The sequence below is a fragment of the Peromyscus californicus genome, unplaced genomic scaffold (genome assembly GCF_007827085.1).
Source record: "Peromyscus californicus insignis strain IS unplaced genomic scaffold, ASM782708v3 Scaffold_10__1_contigs__length_136768540, whole genome shotgun sequence".
Lineage (NCBI taxonomy): Eukaryota > Metazoa > Chordata > Mammalia > Rodentia > Cricetidae > Peromyscus > Peromyscus californicus.
In genome coordinates, this window is record NW_026294391.1 from 38159239 (window position 1) to 38176984 (window position 17746).

Sequence of the window (17746 nt, forward strand, 5' to 3'; positions counted from 1 at the left end):
GAATTCTTTGAGAATTTTATATATTTTGATCATATTTACTCTCTCCTAACTCCTCACTGATCCATTCCAACGTCCTTACCTAACCCCTACTTTGTGTCTTCTTATTTTTTTGTAATCCATTGAGTCTAATTTATGCTGATTAAATCTTCTTGGGTATGGGGCCATAGCCTGGAATGTGCTTTACTGGGCATGGGTCACATTCTTAGGGAAAACTGGCTCTCCCACTCCCAGCAGTCATTGAATACTAATAGCACTTCAACTAGGAGTGGGCCTTACTGCCCACTTTTCCTCCTTCATGATCTTAACAGTACCATGATCTTTCCAAACAATATCAGGCATTTAAATCTGAGAGCCCAAGGTGATATTTCTCATTCAAACATCACACATACCAAAATATTAAATAAGTAAATAAATGAATAAATAAATAATATTTTGAAAAGAAGAATCTTTAAAACAAAGTATACTCTGGATAAAAAGAAGAAATACAGAAAATTTTAAATATTGCTATCTGTATTGCATCTCCAAGTCTTGAGGTCTTCACTACATTCTAGAAAACTCTAAATTTCACTAACTATAACTCTACTAGACTCTCATTGTTCTGTGTTACTAAATGTTATCCCTTTCTATATTAGTTGCTTTTCTGTTCCTGTGATAAAATAACATAACTAAAGCTATGTACAGAAGGAAGAGTTTATTTGGGCTTATACTCCAGATGGTGAATTCATAATGTTGAGGAAGGTACACAGCAGATGACTAAATCAGGAAGACCAGAGAATACCTCTTAAATAGGAAACATAAAGCAAAGAGAGCAAACCAGAAATGGGTAACTCTTAATGCCTGTCTGTAGACAAATTTCTAAATAGTCTTATTAAATAAGAAACACAGAGCCAAATACATCAGAGCACTAGCGAAGAGCCAAGACTACCTTTAGCTTACCACTTGATGCCATTGTTTGCCCTGAGAGAGACTTTCTCCCTGTGTGACTTGTCTTTTTATTGCTTTCCTGTTCTGCCTTCTCATTGGCTCTAAGCCCAGTCACATGACTTCCTCGTCGCTGTCTGTCTATATAGACCTCCTGGTCTCTATAGTTGGTACTAGGATTAAAGGCTCGTGTCACCATGCTTGGCTGTGTCCTTGATCACACAGAGACTCTGCCTGCCATGTGAACAGATTAAGGGCATGTGCTACCACAACAGAACTTCTGCTTAATGGCTCACTTTTACCTCTGATCTCTAGGCAACTTTATTTATTAACATACAAATAAAATCACATTTCAGTACAAATAAAATATCACCATACCTGTCCCCAATGATGCTCCTCCTTCAGAACCTCATAAAAGTTTCAGAACATCTCCCAAACAGTGCCGCTAACTGAAAAAAAGTGTTAAAATGTGCAAGCCTGTTCGAGACATCTCATTTAAACTGCCAAATTCCGTTCCTTGGTCCCCACTGGCTCATAGCCATATCACAATGCAAAAAGCATTTTATACAACTTTAAAGCCCACATAGTCTTTCACAGTCTCAACATTGTGAGAAAATCTAAAGTCTTTTCTGAGACTCAAGGTAATCTCTAAATTATAACCTGATGGAAAATCAAACAAACAAACAAACAAATTACATACTTACAACACAGTGGCACAAAATATTCATCCCCATTCTTAGTGGGAAAAATAGGGATATTCCAAGGAAACACTGGGTAAAAGCAAGAGTACGACCCAGTAGGACAAATATCAAATACTGCAATTCTGTGTCTGGTGCCAATAGGTGCCAATCTAGCTTTGCTCCCTCCCTATAGCATATATTTCTCTGTTGGGATGTTTTTACTTCAGATATGCAGCTCTCCTTCACAGATGTCTCAAAACTATGGCACCTCAATTATACTGAGATTGCCACCACAACCTAAGCTTTACATTTACAACTCCATAAATGGCTTCTTGGGGACTTCATGCAAGGATTCCTCTGTCACAAGTGGTTGTGTCTCATAGGCTCTTTGAAACTGCATAGGAAGAATTCACAATGCCTTACTCTTGCTTATTTCATGACTCCAAATCAAGTCCCATGTAGTGGATACTGCCAAGTAAGGCTGCTAGGATATGTGGACCGTGGCCTCCTTGAATCTAGCAGCAGCTTTTCTATCCCATTATTTTCTAGGAACAGAAAACCCTGCCCTTTTTTGGACACTTTGGAAGCTTAGAGGGGTAAAGCCTTGTCTGGAAGGCACCCTTCCTTTAGTTCTAGTACAGAGAAGGCCTCTCCTTAATGGCACTAATATCCTTAATAGTTACAGCTGCTTTTGTAGCACCTTCATTGGCTGTAAACATTAGGTATATTTCATCTTACTTGTTAAATCAGCAATAACCAAGCCACAGAGTCAATGTTATGATATCTTGAAATTTCCTTCTCCAAACTAATTAGTTCATTACTTTTTAACTTAGCCTCAGATAAGTTCTTATTCAAGGGCAGAAGACAGCCAGATATTTTTGCCAAAATATCACAAGGATGGCCTATACAAAGTCCATCTCAGAAATGTCATGGGCCAGGCCCTTATGATAAACAATGATCTCATCACTACTGTATTCCTGGATCCTACTAGAATGGCCTGTAGTGCTATTTTTATAAGACTCTGATTCACGGTTCCAAAGTCTTCCACATTCCTCTAAAAACAATATAGTCAGTTTCTTTACAGCAGCAACTCACTCTCTGGTACTAACTACTGTATTATTTGTCTGTTGCTGTGATTAAACACCATGACTAAAGTAACTTATATAAGAAAGAGTTTATTTGGACTTGCAGTTTCAGAGGGAGACTCTACAATGTGGCAATGAGTACTTCATGATAACAGGTGCAATGTTAGAAAGGTGACAGTTTGTATCTTCAACCATAAACGTGAAACAGAGAGAGGGAGAGAGCTGGAAGTGGGGCAAGGCTATCAACTCCAAGCCTGTCCCCAGTGATGTGGTTCCTCTATTAAGGCTGTACTTCCTGGAGGTTCCATCATCTGCATAAAGAACACCACCATCTAGGGAGCAAGTGTTCAAATATTTTAGTGCATGGTGGATATTTTTCACTTAAACCACCATATTCTCTTATTTCTTTTCAAACATTTTCTGTGCCAAATAATCCTTCTATGATCTTCCTTCTGCCTTTCTCAAAAGCACAATATTTTTCTGCTTTCCATGAGGTCATAGAAATTTCACAGGTATAGTAATATAATAACATAATATCTATATCTTCATAATTTTCATGGCATTTATATTTTAAATATACTTTTCTCATATTCAGAATTATTTATAACTGTAATGTTTATAAATATGTGTATGCATACTATTTGTTCTTATGAGTTTATGAAATTTAAATTGCCTCTGTGTTTACAGATAATTTAAGTATTTTCCCAATGGAAAGCAAAACCCCAAGCAAGAAAAATATTTGGAGTACCTTACTACCTTGAGTCTTTTTACTGCCAATGCACTTTAGCAAAGCTCTATCCTATCCTTGCACAGTGACAGTGAGTATTGTATCAGGTAATATTGATTAGAATGTTTCTTCACATCTGGTATATTAATTAAATTATACTGATAGTATTAGAAAAAAATCAAGGGTGAAAGAAAGTCATGCAATTGTTTAGACAGTGAATTACAGAGGTTAGGGTATTGTTTCACTAGAAGAATGTGAATTAAACATTATCAAAGATATTGAGTACAGTTTTCAAAAAATATAATTTTGTCCTTAATTAGGGGAAATGATGGCACATATACTATAAAAGAAGTATACATGTATGACATTTTCACATCTTCTTTACGAGAATTAAGTTCATGTCCTTGTAAAATCTTTATCATGCAGAAAACAAAAGTTTAAAGAAAGGTATATGAATATTGAACTTTCACAAAAAGGGTTTCTTCTATGCTGGTATAATGAGCAAATAGACATGTAAAAATAGCTTAGTCATGAATCACACTACACCCAAGGCTATACTTTATGACCAGAAGCCAGTTGATAACCAGACACATGACTTGAACCCCGTGATATCTACTGGACAGATCAACAAAGACCAAGAGCAATGCTCTACTCTACACACTTGGAGATACAACTTTGATCTGCCCTGTGGCTAGAGAGTCTCCCCCAGGATCCTGACCCTCAAATGAGAGTCTACTGTTAGAGAGTGGACCTGACCTTCAGCTAAAATATCACACAACTGAGCAGTCTTGAGGAGATAGGCTTAAGACTGTAGTTAGGAAATTTGAGTGTGTGATGATCCTTAGTACAGTAAAATATAACTTTTGTTATACCAACTATGCATATCTACCTTGTTGCTCATGACAACTTGTTAATGTATTTCTTACAGCAGTCCTATGCTACAAGTTTTGCAAATAATCTTAAGCTCTAAGGAAGCTGAATTCAACAACAGCTGATGGTTAATCCATGAGCTGAATTCAGCAACAGCCGACGGTTAATCCATGATGTCTTGGTATTTTACACAGTGAACCAAGTTCTCAGTGCCTGTTTGCAACAAGTCTTTTAATCTAATATCTTTGAATTCTAAACTACCCAAAATGAATAGTTGAGAATTGCTAGTAAAACCTGAAAAGAAATACAACCTTGTAAAGGTTTCAATACAAAAAAATTAATAATATACTACAGCAGTATATTCTTATGCAAAAGTCTTCTCTTCTATTCCAAGAAGACACATTTCCTTTCCCCTCAATTCATTTTGCTCATCTTCCTGCCCAGTGATAGTTCTTGATCCCAATGCCTCCTGGACACTCATGGGTAGATACTATCAAAAATTATACTATTTTAAAGCTGCACATCACCTTTCCAAACTCACACATTCTCCTTCTCTCCATCTCTTCCATTCTCTTTTCCTCTTCCTTTCTCCCTCCCTCTTTCATTCCTCCCCTCTGTGTATGTTGTGTGCATGTATGAGTATCTGTATGTGAAGTTGTGCAAGCTTGTGTACGTACCTGTGAAGGCCTATAATCAACATTGAATATCTTTCTTTCCTTTTCTCCACCTTGTTTTTTGAAATTGTGTCTTCCACTGATCCTAGAATTTATCATCTGTTTAGATTGGCTGGATAGCTGTCTTTGAGGATCCACCTGTCTCTTGTTCAGTAGTGGGATTAAAAATACACACCACCATGTCTTCCCTTGTTTTATTTGTTTGTTGTAACAAGGGTTTTGGAGATTCTGCACTCAAGTCCCCATGCTTGTGCATTAAGCACTTTACCCATTGAGACATTACCCCAGCTCTTAAACTTTTAATTTGTATAGATTGTTTTACAGAAAAGTGCTTACATATGTTGAGAGTCATTGTTAGGTGATTGTTCTGATTCTTCCATAAGAATACATAACACCTGGGAGTCTTATTAAAAATACAGAGCCCAAGTGCTAGTTTGAAGATTCCACTGTAATGGGTTTGATATGATGTCTAGATGTCTAATTTGTCTAAGATGAACAGAAATCAGATGAACTTCTGCTTATGTTTGTTTCATTGTGTTTTGCTTTTCTTTTTAGGAAGAGGTAATTAAATGACAGGGAATTTTCTCATATTTTTGAAGTTTAAACTTATAAGGCCAAAGTTTTAATAGGTTGGACTTCTCCTGACTCTTCTTTCCTTGACTAGCGGATAGCTATAGTCTGTCTGTGTCCCCTCGTGGCCATTTTCTCTATGTACATACCACTGTTATCTCTTTATGTTCCTAAAGTTCCTTTTTATAGAAAGATATAGTCAGATGAATTGGGGCACTGTGTTTGTCTCAGGCATTTGAATCTGTTGTTGGCACTGTTAGTTGAGGTTTAGGTGGTGTGGTCTTGCTGGGAGGGTTTTGAGTGTAAAAACTTCACATACTTCTAGTCTGCTCTCTCTGAATCCTGCTGTCCGTTGAAGATGTGACCTTTGAACTTACTGCTCCTGCCACCATGTCTGACTTTTATTTTTATGCCTCTGCTCCACCATGATGGACACTTATCTTTCTTGATCTGTGAGACAAAATTAACTCCCTCTTTCTTAAGTTGCATTTGGCCACATTGTTTAATCATAACACTGGAAAAGTAATTAATACTGCACGCTTTGGAAGCCTTATGCTAAGTTAATAATATTCTTAAACATATCATCTCCAAGAGCAGTCACATTCTGAGATATAAAGGAGTAGAACTTCAGCATACCAATTTTTCAATGAAAGGATGCAATTAATTCATCCATTGATCCTTGGCTCATTACTGTTTAAACATCTTCCATGTCTTGATTTTGATACTACATTTTCAAGGAAGCCTTCTTTCTCCAGTACTGGAATATATCCATGTATTTTTGTATTTAATAGCCACATGTAAATGGCATGCTTAGTTTTAATAATGTTTATGCTCCTCAAAAGATATATCCCTAGGAGTTTTGTGAATATAAAATATGTAACAGATGAACTAAAGAAGATAGTTTAAAAAATATGATTGTACTCATAAGATACGTCTTCCATGTTACCCTTCCTAGGCAGATGTCTATAAACAATGTGAATATGATGTCAGTATTTATAGTAATAAAATATTTGTTACCTACTGAGATGACAATAGCTGCCAGCTATTGTTCTATGAGTTTTAATTCTTAATTCATTTTATCCCCACAACACTTACCTATTCAACTTAACATTAGCATCTAAAGTAATTAAAACATTTACTGGAAAATGACAACTTGTTGGTAAAGACAACAAATAGTTTGGTCAATGTTGAAGAGTTATGGCATTGGTTAGTGCTGGGGCTTGTTTATACAAAATAAATGAGACAGTATAGTATGGTAAAATATAATCTTAGCCTATTCATTTTACTGGAGTTTGGATTGATGTCTGAAGAGTCACAAGTAAATCACAAATGAGAATGTAAACTTTCTAAAATGGCTCAACTTGGGTATATTATTGCAACTCTTAGATCATTTCTGGTTTCTATCATTAATTAAACTACTAATACTGAATCCCAATCCTTTACTGATTCTGCTAAACTATATTAATTGTCTTATATAGTAAGACTTTGCATATTCTTCAGGCTTAACTATGAAAACCACTGTTTTATGTTAAGGACAGGGTTTCTTTTTTTTTTTTTTGGTCTTTTTTATTTTTTAACTTGTATTTTTATTTTGCAATACAATTCAGTTCTACATATCAGCCACGGATTCCCTTGTTCTCCCCCATCCCTTCCCCCTCACCTTCCCCCCAGCCCACACCCCATCCTCACCTCCTCCAGGGCAAAGCTTCCCCTGCGGACTGAGATCAACCTGGTAGACTCAGTCCAGGTAGGTCCAGTCCCCTCCTCCCAGGCCGAGCCAAGCGATCCTGCATAGGCCCCAGGTTTCAAACAGCCAACTCATGCAATGAGCACAGGACCCGGTCTCACTGCCTGGATGCCTCCCAAACACATCAAGCCAATCAACTGTCTCACCCATTCAGAGGGCCTGATCCAGTTGGGGACCCCTCAGCCATTGGTTCATAGTTCATGTGTTTCCATTTGTTTGGCTATTTGTCCCTGTGCTTTATCCAACCTTGGTCTCAACAATTCTCGCTCATATAAACCCTCCTCATTCTCGCTAATTGGACTCCCAGAGCTCCACCCAGGGCCTAGCAATGGATCTCTGCATCCAGATCCCTCAGTAGTTGGATGGGGTTTCTAGCATGACAATTAGGGTGTTTGGCCATCCCATCACCAGAGTAGGTCAGTTCGGGCTGTATCTTGACCATTGCCAGCAGTCTGTTGTGAGGGTATCTTTGTGGATTTCTATGGGCCTCTCTAGCACTTTGCTTCTTTCTATTCTCATGTGGTCTTCATTTACCATGATCTCCTATTCCTTGTTCTCCCTCTCTGTTCTTGATCCAGCTGGGATCTCCTGCTCCCCCAAACTCTCTTTCCCTTGACCCTTGCCCTTCATTACCCCCACTCAAGCCAACAGCCAACATCAAATTAAATGGAAAGAAACTCAAAGCAATTCCACTAAAATCAGGAATGAGGCAAGGCTGTCTGCTCTCCCCATATTTATTCAATATATTACTTGAAGTTCTAGTCAGAGCAATAAGACAACATAAGGAGATTAAGGGGCTACAAATTGGAAAGGAAGAAGTCAAGCTTTCCCTATTTGCAGATGACATGATAATATACTTGAGCGACCCCAAAGATTCCACCAAGGAACTGATACAGCTTATAAACACCTTCAGCAACATAGCAGGATACAAGATTTACTCAAAAAAATCAGTAGCCCTCCTATATACAATGGACAAAGAAGCTGAGAAGGAAATCAGAGATACATCACCCTTTATAATAGCCACAAATGACATAAAATACCTTGGGGTAACACTAACCAAGCAAGTGAAGGACCTATATGACAAGAACTTTAAGTCCCTGAAAAAAGAAATTGAAGAAGATGTCAGAAAATGGAAAGATCTCCCATGCTCATGGATAGGCAGAACTAACATAGTAAAAATGGCAATCTTGGGGGCTGGAGAGGTGGCTCAGAGGTTAAGAGCCCTAGCTGCTCTTCCAGAGGACCTGAGTTCAATTCCCAGCAACCACATGGTGGCTCACGGCCATCTGTAATGAGATCTGGTGCCCTCTGCTGGCCTGTAGACATATATGCAGGCAGAATACTATATACATAATAAAAATAAAAAAAAAAAAGAAAAAAAATGGCAATCTTACCAAAAGCAATCGACAGATTCAATGCAATCCCCATCAAAATACCAACACAATTCTTCACAGACCAGGAAAGAATAATACTCAACTTCATATGGAAAAACAAGGACAGGGTTTCTTAAATTTTAGCATGGATTAAAATTATCAAAAGAGTTATTAACATGTAGATAGCTGGATACTACCTCCAGAGAGTTTTATCTAACAGTTGACATTTATAATTTACTATACTAGCTCCTTTCTAGCTAATACTGTTGCTATTGGTCTGGAAATCACACTTCATAAAACTATGTGTGAGGTGGAATGGCATATGATATAATCTCACTATTTGAGAATCCTGAAGATACACTCATGCTACCTCTAATTTTAAATATGTGTTATAAGAGACTTCATCTTGATAATTTGCACTGAAATTAATGTACACAACAAAATACCCAAATCAGCTGAGGTGTATAGTATAGTATGTATATAAACATATAACACATATAGTATATATGTTTATACATATATAGTAGGTATGTATAGCAAAACGTCTCTGAGTTGTTAGCAGTCTATGGGGACCAGTGTCTGTGGAACACGGTCAAAAGAATGATGCTTGGTAAACAATACCTTATGAAACTATGAGAGAGAATCCAGGGGGAAAAAGACAGAGGACATTTTTCCTCATGTGCATTTTTTCTGCATTGTTCTTGGATGAGATTTCATGTCTCCTGTGGCAAATACTTACATTCAATTTATAAGACATGTTTATTCTTGTGGGATGTCAGAACATAGCTATAGAACCCAATCTGGTGAAAGGATATGCTGAGTGCTATTCTCAGTGCATCCTTAATCTAGATATGGCCTTCTGTCTTGCTTTTGTGCTGTTCCAGATATAACCTACAGTATATGCCAGACAATTGCATTTAAATTGGTCTTTCCTGAGAAAGCTCTGAGAAAGTGCTGCTCTGTTAATATTTAGTATGTGCTTACTGGCATTTATTACATGTTTTTCTGATCATGTTTTGTTGAACCATTGCTTTCGTTGTCACATCCGTATATAAAGTACACTAAAACTGAACTAAAGTTGTCCACAGCATTAGACCGATGTCCTCTTCTGGACTCTGAGGACATCTACAACGGTGTGCTCATGCCCTTCCCTCAATATAACATAATTAAAAATAAAATAAATCTTTAAAAATAAAACAAAGAAGGAAGTTGATGGATTATAGACTTCCTAGTTAACAAATTGAAAATGTCTCCTTCACTAAAACACTGATTTTTTTGTATAGTGATTTCAATCTTTTGCTGTGGGTTGGTCTGTATGTCAAATGTATTGCTCTGATTGGTCAATAAATAAAACACTGATTGGCCAGTAGCCAGGCAGAAGGTATAGGAGGGACTAACAGAGAGGAGAATTGAGAGAACAGGAAGGCAGAGGGAGACTGCCAGCTGCCATGACAAGCAGCATGTGAAGATGCCCGTAAGCCACGAGCCATGTGGCAAGGTATAGATTTATAGAAATGGATTAATTTAAGATGTAAGAACTAGATAGCTAGAAGCCTGAGCCATTAGGCCAAACAGTTTAAATAATATAAGCATCTGTGTGTTTTATTTTATAAGTGGGCTGTCGGACTGCCAGGGATTGGCAGGACCCAGAGAGAAAACTCTCCAGCTACAATCTTTTTTTTTTTTTCGAGACAGGGTTTCTCTGTGTAGAGCTTTGCGCCTTTCCTGGAACTCACTTGGTAGCCCAGGCTGGCCTCAAACTCAAAGAGATCCGCCTAGCTCTGCCTCCTGAGTGCTGGGATTAAAGGTGTGAGCCACCAACACCCAGCTGTGATTTCAATCTTAATGTATAATCAATATTACTTTAGCATGCTCTCCTGTTTTGTGCTAGCATTTACATAATAAAGGGGAAAAGTAAGAAGACATGAAATGAAATATGGCACACGGGGTTGGAGATTTAGCTCAGTGGTAGAGTGCTTGCCTAGCAAGCGCAAGGCCCTGGGTTCGGTCCTCAGCTCTGAAAAAAAATATGGCACACATAAGTAATAAAAACCTAAAATTTGGAAGAAAATTGTTCATTCTATTTGAAGCATAAAAGGTTTCTTGAAGTTAAAGGAATTATAATTTCTGTTTTCCTGGGCCATCTTGGCCTATGCCCACTCATGATATTATTTTTAGTTTAATATTTTTCCATATTATTTTAAATTTTATCAAAGTATTGCCCTTAATTGGTACAATAAATTCAACTGACTTGAATAGAAAACAATTCTGCTCTTTGTTTCTGTTTTTGTAAATCATGCTCTTTTTCCCAGTGTGCAAGAAGTATATAAAGGGGGGGAAGAAATATAGAGATATTTAATTTGTCTTGTTCATGTAGATGGAGGCTCTCAAAATTTAAATAACTTGATGTGTCAAAGATAGTAGAAAAGTTTATTCTTGTCTGTAGCTGGAGAGTTTCTCTCCATGTCCTGCCAAGCCCCTGCAGTCACGCAGCCCACTTATAAAATAATCACTCAGAAGCTTATATTACTAATAAACTGTATGGCTGTGACAGGCTTCTTGCTATCTAGTCCTTAGATCTTAAATTAACCCATTTCTATTAATCTACAAGTTGCCACATGGCAGTGGCTTACCGGTACTTTACATCCTGTTCCTCATGATGGCGGCTGACAGAGTCTCCCAACTTAGCCTTCCTCTTCCCACAATTCTCCTCTCTCTTTGTCCCACCTATACTTCCTGCCTGGCTACTGGCCAATCAGCACTTTATTTATTAACCAATCAGAACAATACATTCACAGCATAGAGAACATCCCACAGCACTTATCTGATACTTTAGTGTATATGCCACATAGTTCAAGGAGTTTTAACTTCTTTTTATAGGCACACTTCCACCAAGTCAAGAACAAAGGAAATAGGAAAACAAATGCATATTTGTGATTCTGAGTGGCTTTCCAAATTAAGACAATTATAGTACTTCTCTCTGTGTGCATTTGTACAAGTACATTGAGTTTGTGTATATTTATAAGAGAAAATAGTAGCCGGGCGGTGGTGGCGCATGCCTATAATCCCAGCACTCGGGAGGCAGAGCCAAGCGGATCTCTGTGAGTTCGAGGCCAGCCTGGGCTACCAAGTGAGTTCCAGGAGAGGCGCAAAGCTACACAGAGAAACCCTGTCTCGAAAAACCAAAAAAGAAAAAAAAAAAGAGAAAATAGTGCTCAGGTTACATGAAATTTTAATATATAATGATACTAAGTACTGTCAGGTTAGCAAAATGTACAGATGCATTGTGTCTTACTTAGGGTTTACTATGGCTGTGAGGAGACACCCATGACAACATGACCATGGCAACTCTTATAAAGAAAATATTTAATTGAAGATGCTGGCTTACAGTTCAGAGGATCAGGCCATCATGGTGGGCAGCATGGTGGTGTGCAGACAGGCATGGTGCTGGAGAAATAGCCAAGTGTCTTACATCTTGCAGGCAACAGGAATTTGACTGACACACTGGGCAGTACCCTGAGTATATGAAAACTCAAAGCCCGCCCCACCACACTTTATCCAGCAAGACCATATCCACTCCAACAAAGTCACACCTCCTTTTAGTGCTACTCCCTATGAGATTATGGGATAATGGGATTATGGGGAACTATTACATTTAAACTACCACACACTGAACTTTAAATTCATCAGAAATTCACACAAAGTCTCTGAATAAAATGGTGGAGAGTGGAAAAGTTGCCAGTGGGAAGAAAAATGTAAAACCAACCTAATATTAAATTTCTAAATTATTTAACCCATCTGAATATGCACTGTGGAGAAAGAGTCACTCAAATGTGTTTACTTGTGCTATATATCCTTATAATAGTTTCTAAAAATAATGCCAGTTTCCATATTAATTGCAATTATATAGGAAAGATATTGTATGACAATAACTGTAAAGAATGAGTTTGAGATTGTATTGTGGCTGCAAGTTAACACATAACTCTGCCACAGTTTCCTTGTTGCTTGCAGAAAATAAATTGGCTCTGGATCAGATACAAAAGTACTTTATCAGCCACAGCCCAGCAGGCAGCATGAGCTTCATGGTTGTGTTGATTTCTATTTGTTTTCCAAGTCCTGTTGGACTTATGTGGAATGACTCCAGTGGATATTCCCACACATAGTGGGTCTTTGTCACATCTGAGAAACCCAGAACTTAGAATACTTTAATTCTTATCACATACTGCTGATAAACTGTCCAATCTTCGTTCCAAAAGCAATCATATATTTGTACTCCTGGAGAGCTAACAAATCTATCTTCAGACTAAGGACTGAGTATCTGTTTCTATCACTTTGGGTATTTGCTCTGCAAAGACAGAGTCCAGAGTCAAAGTCCTAACTGCCTTCTCTGAAAATAAATGGGAACATTGTTTCATATTAAGTGAGTTTTCCCTAGTCAGATCTCTAATAGGCTTTTCTGTGTTAAAAGATGGAATGTGACAGCTGGAACTTGCTTCCAGTGTCAAACGTCTAATAACCACAAATGTTATATGTGTTACTTCATACGACCTCACAAACTCTTTAATAAATTAACAAATACTCATTAGCTTTGTTTCTACAAATTCTTCATCCTGCACTGAAAAGAAAAAAGAAAGGTAGAAAAGAAGACTATTGCATGATATACTTATTTTGTAGTCCAGTGTTTTATGGGCTTCTCTGTAGGATTTTTCTGAGTTAATAATGCAAGCTTCCAAAGGAGGAAAGGAATCAACAGTCCTATCCAACTATGATGCTGATGAACCACAACAATTACCACCATGACATGGTAGCCTTAAAGGTGAAGTAGTGGAATGTGCATCTTGGTGGCAGCCAGCAACAGCTCTTTAATTGGACTTAAGACCACTCAACAAAAGGGAAACCATGCCTTGTACTGGAAAACTAGCAAACTACTCAGTGTTAATGAAGCCATGTATCTTGGATGTGAATCTAAAATTATGACTTTCCTAAAGCAGCATGATTCCTAACTATATGCTAAATATTTAGCCTTATACCCACAGTTACTTCAGTCTGTACTCCTCATCAAGGAAAACTCTCTTTGTCAGCAATTACAGAAAACCACAACCAATCAAAATGCAGTCATGAAACTCAATCCCAGTGAGTACATCTATAACAGAATTCTCATTTCTAAGGCTCAAAAATCATTGTGGAAAAGCCAGTGGAAAGATTATAAGAGCCAGGGGAACAGAGAGTTTGCTGTGAGATTGTGTGTCAAAGGAATGTCATAAGCTACACTCTAGTGTCTCACCAACAAGACTACCTAAACATTAGCTGAACAAGAACAATAACAGAAAGGTTAATATGGATAGGGAAAAACCTAAGAGGCCTCAGTCCAACACAAAGAAATATAGGCAACTAAGGAATGCTGAGAGAGTGAGAAATATTATTTCCCAGGGAATAAATAACGTCAATTGGTTATCCAATACCAAATGTTAAACCCTGAAAACATATATACATGTAACTCTATACATACTGAGCAGGTTATATGTGCATATATAAACACACACACACACACACACACACACACACACACACATACACACACACACACACACACAAGATTAATGTAAAAAGTGGGAAGGAATTGGAAAAAAGCCAGGAGGGGTATATGAGTTTTGGAGAGAAGGAAAGGAAAGGTGAAATGATCTTCTTTATTATAATCTCAAAAATAAAAAAGAAATAATATTTACAAAATGAAGTTAAGGTATGTCACATGGAATCATATATTGGCTTTCTAGAGAAAGGATGGAAATTAAGTAGACTTTCCTCTGTGTTTAAAACATTTTCTTTTTTATATTAAACATTTTATTTTTTTTATTTTATTATCATTATTCTTTTTGTTTTTGATTTTTTCGAGACAGAGTTTCTCGGTGTAGTTTTGGTGCCTGTCCTGGATCTCACTCTATAGACCAGGCTGGCCTTGAACTCACAGAGATCTGCTTGTCTCTGCCTCCTGAGTGCTAGGATTAAAGGCATGTGCCATCACCGCCTGGCTTAAAACATTTTCAAAAGGATGAGGCCGTGAAGTTCAGTCATCACATCTTTCAATTATTATTGTATGGAACTTTGATTTTTCTCTACTAATAATATTTTGTTTGGTTCATTATTTTTACAATGAGATGCTAAGTGGTGTATTGCCCTTATATTGCAAGAAATTGGACCTTCACACCATAATCACTCATAATTTATCCAACAAATCTAGAACTGGGAGGAAATTCAGAATTAGAAAAAAGTAATTCATTAGGCGAGTAGTTTTTTTCAAGGATCCACTCTGATTTTCAGTTTCCTTCAAGGGTTGAGCTTCTTAAGTTTGCTCTCTCCATGGCTGATAATTTGCATATTTTCCCACATAATTATACAGAATTCTTCTTTTAAAATATCTGGCTAATTTAGGGTATTTTTAGCTCTTAACAAGTTTTGCCTATTATGAATCGACTTAAAATAATTATTTATTTTTACCATTAGCATTACAATAAACAGGCTTTAGTTTATTTCCCTTCCTTCTCTTCTTCACTGTAGGACAGGCTAAGATTTCACTTATAACATAAAGGATAAGTCAAAGTACTGCTTCATTGGCAGGTGAGAAATTAAATCTTCAAAGTGATTCTTCTGTATTTCTTGAAGTCAATTATTTACTTAAATTAATTTACATTTTAGACAGAAACTAGATAATTTCTAATTGGATCAATGTTGAAGAAATCTTACTTTCAAATAACAAATTGGGATTTTTCAGCTTTCTTTAACCTGATACATCTCTTGAGTTCATACTTACATGTTTCTTGCATCAGAACAAGCCTTTCCAGAAGAAAAACTGTCTTCAGAGTAAATCAAATTACTTGTGTATAAAATTTGTGTTACTCATGAATGTGGGTTATATATCAATGTTGTCAAAGACAAACTCAAGGTCAAGATCGTTTGGGTACCAGAGATCACTTCCTAAATATAACACCAACAGCACAGACACTGATCACAACAATTAATAAATGGGACCTCTTGAAACTGAGAAGCTTTTGCAGGGCAAAAGACAGGGTCAATAAGACAAAAAGACAGCTTACAGAATGAGAAAAGATCTTCACCAACCCCACATCTGACAGAGGACTGATCTCCACAGTATATAAAGAACTCAAGAAACTAGACACCAAAATACTGAACAATCCAATTAAAAAATGGGCTAAAGAGCTAAACAGAGAATTCACAAAAGAAGAATCACAAATGGCTAAAAGACATTTAAAGAAATGCTCAATATCCTTAATCATCAGAGAAATGCAAATTGAAATGACTCTGAGATACCACCTTACACATGTCAGAATGGCTATGATCAAAAACACTAATAGTAGTTAAATGTTGGAGAGGATGCGGAGCAAAGGGAACACTCTTCCACTGTTGGTGGGAGTGCAAACTTTTACAACCACTGTGGAAATTAGTATGGTGGTTTCTCAGAAAATTGGGAATTGAACTACCTCAAGACCCAGCCATACCACTCTTGGGCATATACCCAAGGAATGCTCAATCATACCACAAAGATACATGCTCAACTATGTTCATAGCAGCACTATTTGTAATAGCCAGGACCTGGAAAGAACCTAGATGCCTGTCAACTGAAGAATGGATTAAGAAAATGTGGTACATATACACAATGGAGTACTACTCAACAGAGAAAAACAATGACAGCATGAAATTTGCAGGCAAATGGATGGAACTAGAAAAAATCATCCTGACTGAGGTAACCCAAACCCAGAAGGACAAACATGGTATGTACTCACTCATAAGTGGATTCTAGATATAAAACAAAGAACAATCAGACTGCAACCCACAGAACCAAGGAGGCTGTATATATATATATATATATATATATATATATATATATATATATATATATATATATATATCAGGGGGGACCCTAGGATGACTGTGGCTTATAATAAGTTTTGGTTTTACTCAATTACTAAGCAAGCCTCAATGAAACATTTCACTATTAAGATAAGAATTTATACTGTATCAACCTGATAATAGAAAAAATAAATAAATTAATTAAAAAAAAAGAATAGGGCCCTCCCCCCAAAAAAGATTGATTGGACTTCAAGTTTTGAGCACTTTGGATTGATGGGAATTTAAGCCTCTTTGCCATCTCCTTTGAAATAATTTTTGAAAATAAATGATATCAATATTTCATGTTATTACCATGTTAGGGAAGAAATTGGAGAAAACTGAATGGGATTTTGCTATTGTTTTTATTGAGTAATAAATTCAAGAATAGTTTGTTGGGCTGAAACTGATTTTCTGTGTTATTCAGAGAAATCCCCTGACTGCTTTTTGTTTCTAAGTACTCGCATAAACGAAGTTATCAAATTGGAATGTGTCTTGAATTTGGTAATACCTTGTTGCCAACTCCAGCTTCAAATGTGGTATGTAGTTTTGGAATACTAGTGACTTCTTATGTAAAACAGTTATTCAGTGGTACATAGTAGTGATTAATAGACTTTTGGATGTCTGTGTGAGAAATACTGCTTTGAGACTACTAAGAATTTACTGAAATACTGAACTAATATCAAATGTTATAATAGACTGATAAATGCAATTTAATTTACAGTTGAAAATGAAATGACAGTAAATATACTATACAGTCTCTTGTCTCTTTCATGTAGTTTCAGCTTGTTTATTCTGATTTTTTGGTTGTGTGTATAGCATAACAGTTTAATAGCAATCCAGTTTTTTTCTAGTGTAAGGATTTGGTAATTTTTACATAGTAGAAGTAAATGCGGATAGCCCGCAATAGCAGTTGACAATGACAATGAACAATAGGCAAGGATAAAAGGAACAAAGGCTGCTGCAGCCATCTACTTTCTGGACACCACTTGGGATATGCAAACGTCAGTGTACCAGAATCACTCAGAACCTGGTTTTTGATAACATTGTTTGCTGCAAATAGAAGAGTCCAGGGTCAGTGCAAACATTGGGCACCTTCTCTGTCAAGAGGTCAAGAACTTCCTTTGATGTAAACAATAAAATTCCTGTCTTGAAGAGAAATCCTGATTTACAATGTAAACAAGATTACCAAAAGGT